Source organism: Hibiscus syriacus, unplaced genomic scaffold (assembly GCF_006381635.1).
Source record: "Hibiscus syriacus cultivar Baekdansim isolate YM2019G1 unplaced genomic scaffold, ASM638163v2 tig00012484_pilon, whole genome shotgun sequence".
NCBI classification, from domain to species: Eukaryota; Viridiplantae; Streptophyta; class Magnoliopsida; order Malvales; family Malvaceae; genus Hibiscus; species Hibiscus syriacus.
In genome coordinates this window covers 80,639-86,092 of record NW_024062282.1, presented here as the reverse complement: position 1 = coordinate 86,092, position 5,454 = coordinate 80,639, and the positions used below count along the sequence as shown (strand labels likewise).

The 5,454-nt window shown below is 39.0% G+C and overlaps 1 non-coding gene and 1 pseudogene across 1 annotated transcript; one reads left to right on the top strand and one right to left on the bottom strand.

Moving 5' to 3' along the window:
• Positions 1-1,310: 1,310 nt before the first annotated feature.
• LOC120205464 lies at positions 1,311-2,331 on the top strand (annotated as a pseudogene).
• A 403-nt stretch (positions 2,332-2,734) lies between these two features.
• On the bottom strand, positions 2,735-2,885 carry LOC120205484. Its single transcript, XR_005524033.1, has one exon. It is a non-coding gene; the product is annotated as a U4 spliceosomal RNA (small nuclear RNA).
• Between the last annotated feature and the right edge of the window lie 2,569 nt (positions 2,886-5,454).

The following is a 5,454-nucleotide window of genomic DNA, read 5'->3' as shown; positions in this document are numbered from 1 at the left end:
CTACTCTTGTTTCATCATATTCTTTAAATCATGTGATCTAGATCTACTAGGAGCATCACTCTTCCTTCCTTTAGAGTTTCCTTCTCCCTCCCCTCTAGGTAGGATTAGAATTATATATGTAGCTTACGAGTCCTAGTATGAAACATCAACAAAACTCATGGTTTAAAACATAAGTATAATATAAGTTTATAAAATGGGGAGCTCCTAATATACATCTCAAAATACAAGAGTTTATCAAAATAGAGTTACGACTCAATTACACCTAAGGTCTATGAAAAATACATGTTCACTAAATACTCGAGATGTGCTCTGATAACTTGATCAGTCTGGAATTTACAGTATGGTGATGAACTCCTCAAAGTGGCACCTAAGAACTTGCATACGAAAACTAATTTCGAATATGAGGTCACAACCTTAATGTCACATAAACAACTATACATACTACATGCATTCACCATTTGAGCATGCTAGCAGTATAGTCCCGAACAAAAGATGCATCGAGAATACAATAAAAATAAATATCATAGTGTAATTCATGGTCACATTAGCATTATGAAACTCATACCCCTACTTACTTACGAAGAGGTACTTTAAATGAGATTGAGTCATTTAACGTCATCGTTTACATCTAGAATGCAGTAAATGAGGTTAGAGAAAGTTTAGGGTTGTTTAATAACTTGGGGAAATTATTAATTATTAACCAATGTATAGAGTATGCGGATCTAAAAATATTTGTGATTAGTTATCTGGTGGGATCAGCAAATTTACCACGGTAATAAGCTAATTAATTATTCGGTTATAATATACTATTTTACCACGGTAATAAGTAATTTATCATAATTTTTGAAAACATTTTGACCATTAACGTTTTATTTGAGGTAAAAAAATCTTTCGATAGATGAAAATTGTTAACTAATAAAACTGTAATGCTCCAAAATAGACTTATTTATCCTAAAATAAAATGTTGGGAGTCTAAATACTCTAAAAACAGAATAAAAACTAAATAACTAATTAATTGCATTTAAAATTATTTATCTTAAAATAAAAATTAAAGTGTCAAAATACTAAAAATTAAAATTAAAACAATTATTAATCAAACGTTTTAAGATTTCTTTAAACATATGTTAAAAAAAACAACAAACGTAGCCCAACATAGCCCATAACCCTGTCGGTACATATCACCCATTTACCTTCTCTTTTATGACTTTGCTCTACCCTACAAGGAGTCAAGGACCCACTTAACTGAACACATTAAGCAAGGGATAAAGTGAAAAAGGAGAGGTGAAAACTCTTTTATATGGTGGAGGACTGGACCAACGCACACAAGCACTAGAGTCGACGGCATTTCCTAATGGCAACTCCGGTGAAAGTGCACGGCCCCCCATTGTCCACCGCAGTATCTAGAGTCTTAGCTTGTCTCATCGAGAAAGATGTTCCATTCCAGCTTATCCCCGTTAACATGGCCAAAGGCGAGCACAAGAGCCCCGATTTTCTCAAGATACAGGTCCATTCTTTCATTTTGCGCTTCCTTTTATTTACTAAACTCATTTAAGCTCACTGAATTTTGGGTTTTTCTTTAAACAGCCCTTTGGTCAAGTGCCGGCTTTCCAAGACGAAGCCATCTCTCTCTTTGGTAATCATTCTCAGCTTGCCTTTCTGTTTACTGTAATTCCGCCCGGCTAAAATCTGGGTTTGTGGATTGTAGAGTCCAGGGCAATTTGCAGGTACGTATGTGAAAAGTATGCAGAGAAGGGGAACAAAGGGCTTTACGGAACAAACCCATTGGCTAAAGCTTCCATAGATCAATGGGTGGAGGCTGAAGGGCAGAGCTTTAACCCCCGAGCTCAGTTCTGGTGTTCCAACTAGCGTTTGCGCCCGGATGAAGCTTAAGCAAGACGAATCCCTAATCAGCCAAATGAGACGAAGCTGGAAAAAGTGCTGGAGTGTACGAGAAGAGGCTGGAGAAAGTCGGTTCTTGGCGGGGGATGAGTTCTCTTTAGCCGATCTTTCGCACTTGCCCAACGCTCATTATTTGGTGACTGCTACTGACAGGGGAGAGATGTTCACTTCCAAGAAGAATGTGGGGAGGTGGTGGGGTGAGATTTCGAGCCGTGATTCGTGGAAGAAGGTAGTTGATATGCAGAAGCAGAGCACTTAGAACCATGGTTTCCTTTGCTTTTCTACATGGTTGCCTTGTTGAATTTCAATTACGCTAGCAGAGGGATTTGCAATATTTGGGTCTTGTCGTTTACTCTTTGGATTTCCATGTCGTCGGTTTTGAGAGTTAAACATATAATTAATAATCCGTCACTAGAGATTGTTTCTTCCTTTTATCATTCCTGTCATTATTTTCATTTCAAATTGAGCTGAAGTGGACCCCAAGAGAATTAAGGGTGTAAGTTTCCTAAATTCAAACCACCAATTTTTATGAGATTGGATCACCAAATGTCAAAACACATTCATCTGAAAGATATTGAATTTTTCACCTGTAAAAACTGAACAATTAAAGGTATAGTGTAATAGAGAAATGGAGCTAGGGCGAAGGGAAGAGAACCACAGCAACACCGCGGAGAAAGCTATATCCTCAAATTTGATGGAAACTGCTACTGTGTTCAAAGTGGCCAAGCATCTCTCTTTCAGCTAGGCATTTAGACAAACATCTAACTAGGCATACAATCGTTAAGACACTGTCCATGAACGAAACGGCATGTAGAACTTAAAACTAAGATTGGGGGGCTTTACCCGAAGGGAGCCCTTCCAGAAATTCTCTAAGGCCCAGGACAAGCCAAGGCCTAAGAGGGGGTTTGGAAATAGTTTTTCAACCAGCAATAGACGCGCCTCGGTTAGAACCTCATGAGCTGCGTCAGTGCCCCCAGCGCAAAGATACTTTGAAATATCCTCCCCATCTTCTTTTATATAGTTACCAACTGTTGTGAAATTCGGGTTAATTTTCCACCAATAACAGATTTACTTTGAAACTATTATCTAGGTGACTAGTGTGAAAACGATTGTACTAAAAATCACTCACAAGGTAGATTCCCAGGAAAGAGGAGGGGTCACAATGGTCCCTCTTAAAACCCACTTTCCTTAGACAGAACTACCAAGACAAGTAATTTTAATAGACAATAATTGACAACAACTATACCCGACAATAGCTATTAAATAGACATAAAAGAGAACACCAAAATATTTCACTAATGAGGAAATATTACAAAGAGAGAAAGAATACAAATAGCCTTTAAAATAGAAGAAGGCTTATTTTGTGGGATAATTAACTAAGGAGGAGGGCTTTATTTATAACAAAAGAATTTCCCCTCCTCCTTATACACAACCAATGTGGGACTTTTGCCAAAAACCAACAAATCTCCACCTTGGCAAATTCCACACATCTCTAAAAAAACAATCTTTTAATTTGTAACAATATTGACCAAATCTAAACAATGTTTAAACTTGACCGCAGTTACCACTTTTGTCAACATATCAGCAGGATTCTCAGTGGTCCGAATCTTCTGGATTATGACTCCACCTTCTTCTAGAATCTCTCGTACAAAGTGATATCGAACATCGATGTGCTTCGTCCTTGCATGGTAAACCTGGTTCTTTGCTAAATGAAGACTCTCTGACTGTCACAGTGCACTTTGATGTGCTTTTGTTCCATTCCCAATTCACCAAGCAACCCTTGAAGCCAAATTGCCTCCTTCACAGCCTCTGTAACTGCCATATATTCTGCCTCTGTAGTAGACAAAGCCACTGTTGACTGTAAGGTGGACTTCCAACTGACTGGTGCCTTTGCAAATGTAAACACATAACCAGTAGTTGATCGACGCTTGTCCAAATCCCTGCATAGTCTAAATCACAATACCCAACTACACACTGACCATCTTGTTTGTCCTGCTGAAAGACCAAACCAACATCTACGGTGTTCAGAATATACCGCAGAATCCATTTCACAGCTTGCCAATGCTCCTTTCCAGGATCATGCATACCCGCTCACAACCCCAATTGCCTGTGAAATATCGGGTCTCGTACACACCATTGCATACATCAAGCTACCAACAGCACTTGCATACGGAACCTTTGACATGTATTCCCGTTCTGCATCATCCTTAGGTGACATGGATGTACCGAGCTTGAAATGAGGAGCAAGAGGTGTACTAACTGGTTTTGACATCTCATTTATGCCAAAACGTTTTAGTACCTTCCTCAGATTCTTTCTGAGACAAACAAAGCCTCCCCAATTTCTTATCCCTTGATATCTCCATGCCTAGAATCTTCTTTGCTTCACCAAGATCCTTCATCTCAAACTCCCTGTTCAATTGAGTCTTTAGTTTCGCAATTTCTGTCTGACTCCTGGAAGCTATCAGTATATCGTCAACATAAAGAAGATATATATAGGATCCGTCTTCTAGCTCGCGTAAATACACACAATGATCATATTGCTTCTTGTGTACTTCTGCCCTATCATAAACTTGTCAAATCGCTTGTACCACTGCCTTGGAGATTGCTTCAATCCGTACAGCGCTTTTTCTAATTTGCACACCATCTTCTTTTTCAGCAACTTTGAATCCATCTGGCTGAGTCATGTAGATTTCCTCATCCAAGTCTCCATGTAAAAATGCAGTTTTTACATCCATCTGAACTAGTTCCAAATCCAACTGCTACCAAAGCCAACAAAATTCTGATGGAGGAATGTTTTACAACTGGAGAAAATACTTCATTATAATCAACTCCCTCCGTTTGAGCGTAGCCTTTAGCCAAATCTTGCTTTGTAGCGGATGTTATTCTTGTCAGGAAATCCATATTCTTTGCATATACCCACTTGCACCCAATTGCCTTCTTTCCCTTCGGAAGACTAGCTAGTTTCCACGTCTGATTCTTTTGAAGGGATTGCATTTCTTCATTCATGGCAATCCTCCACTTTTTATGTTATGAACTTTGAACTGCTTCATTAAAAGTGGCAGGAACGTCATCTATTGCAATTGGTGATGCAAAAGAGACCATATCAGCATAACGAGCAGGTTGTCTAATGGTCCTCTTTCCCTTTCTGAGTGCAATTGATTCATGTTGCTGTAGAGGTTCTTGGGTCTGAACCTCTTCTTCATCTGACTCTTCTTCTACCATAGGAGAGTCAACATCATTTTCTTTACTGGTTGGGACAAATTTGCTTCCTTCAAACTCCAACTTTTTGGGAGTTCCATCTTTCTGCTCCAATTTTTCTGAAGTCACCTTTCTCAACATGGTAGATTCATCAAAGGTAACATCCCTGCTGAAGATTATTTTCTTTGTTTCTGGACACCAAAGACGATAGCCTTTCACACCAGAGGTGATCCCCATAAAAATCGCCTTCTTTGCTCTTGGATCCAGCTTTGACTCCTTAACATGGTAGTATGCAGTGGAACCAAACACATGTAAGGAATCATAATCTGTAGCAGGTGCTCCAAACCATTTCTCTAA